This window comes from Sinocyclocheilus rhinocerous, unplaced genomic scaffold (genome assembly GCF_001515625.1).
Source record: "Sinocyclocheilus rhinocerous isolate Xijiao unplaced genomic scaffold, SAMN03320098_v1.1 scaffold1646, whole genome shotgun sequence".
Lineage (NCBI taxonomy): Eukaryota > Metazoa > Chordata > Actinopteri > Cypriniformes > Cyprinidae > Sinocyclocheilus > Sinocyclocheilus rhinocerous.
In genome coordinates, this window is record NW_015644630.1 from 269,557 (window position 1) to 270,707 (window position 1,151).

Consider the following 1,151-nt stretch of genomic DNA (forward strand, 5'->3'; position numbering starts at 1 on the left):
CATACTATAGAGACTGTGTCTGTTCCCCAAACTAGCAAATACAAAAAACGTCCAATACAATTGAAGGGTAACAATTTAATTGATGTTTAACAAATAAAAACCAGATATAATAAAATAAACACATGATAAAGCTTGGCGTAAAGAATATTAGATCCCTTTCTATGAAAGCGCTTTTTGTAAATTATATGATCACAGATCAAAACCTAGATGTGCTCTGTTTGACAGAAACCAGGTTAAAACCAGATAATTACATTACTTTAAATGAGTATACCCCCAAAGATTACTGTTATAAACATGAGCCGCATCCAAAAGGTAAAGGGGGAGGTGTTGCTACAATTTTTTTGTAATATTTTCAGTATTCCTCAGAGGTCTGATTTCAAGTATAATTCATTTGAAGTAATGGTGATTTATGTAAAATTATCTAGTGTAATAAGTGTCAATAATAAATCCCTATTGACATTTGTACTGGCTACAGTATACAGATTTTATCAAAGAATTAGTGGTGGCTGCAGATCTTAATTGTTGGCGAAATAATGAAAAAGATGCATTGGGATCAGCATTTATAGACATTATAAACTCTATTGGGGTCAGACAACACGTGACAGGACCTACTCATTGTCGTAATCATACTTTAATACTATCACATGGAATTGATGTCAATGGCATTGAAATTATGCAGCAGAGCAATGATATCTCAGATCATTATCTAGTCTTGTGTATACTCCATGTAGCTAAAGTTGCAAACTCAACTCCTTGTTACAATTATGGTAGAATCATCACTTCTACCACAAAAGACTGCTTTATAAATAATCTTCCTGACTTGTCTCAAATCCTCAGCATATCCTATAGCTCAGAAAAACTTGTAACAGAATGTTGTAACAGAAACTATGGACTTTAGATACAGTTGCTCCTTTATGCTCAAAGAGGATTAAGGAAAACAGTCCAACACCATGTTATAACGAGCACACTCACGCCCTAAAGAGAGCAGCCTGGAAAATGAAGTGCAGCTGGAAGAAAACAAAACTAGAGGTGCTTCATATTGCATGGAGGGAAAGTACTTCCTCCTACAGAAAAGCCTTAAAAACTACGATATCTGCTTACTTTTCGTCTCTTTAGAAGAAAACAAACACAATCTCAGGTATTTATTCAGT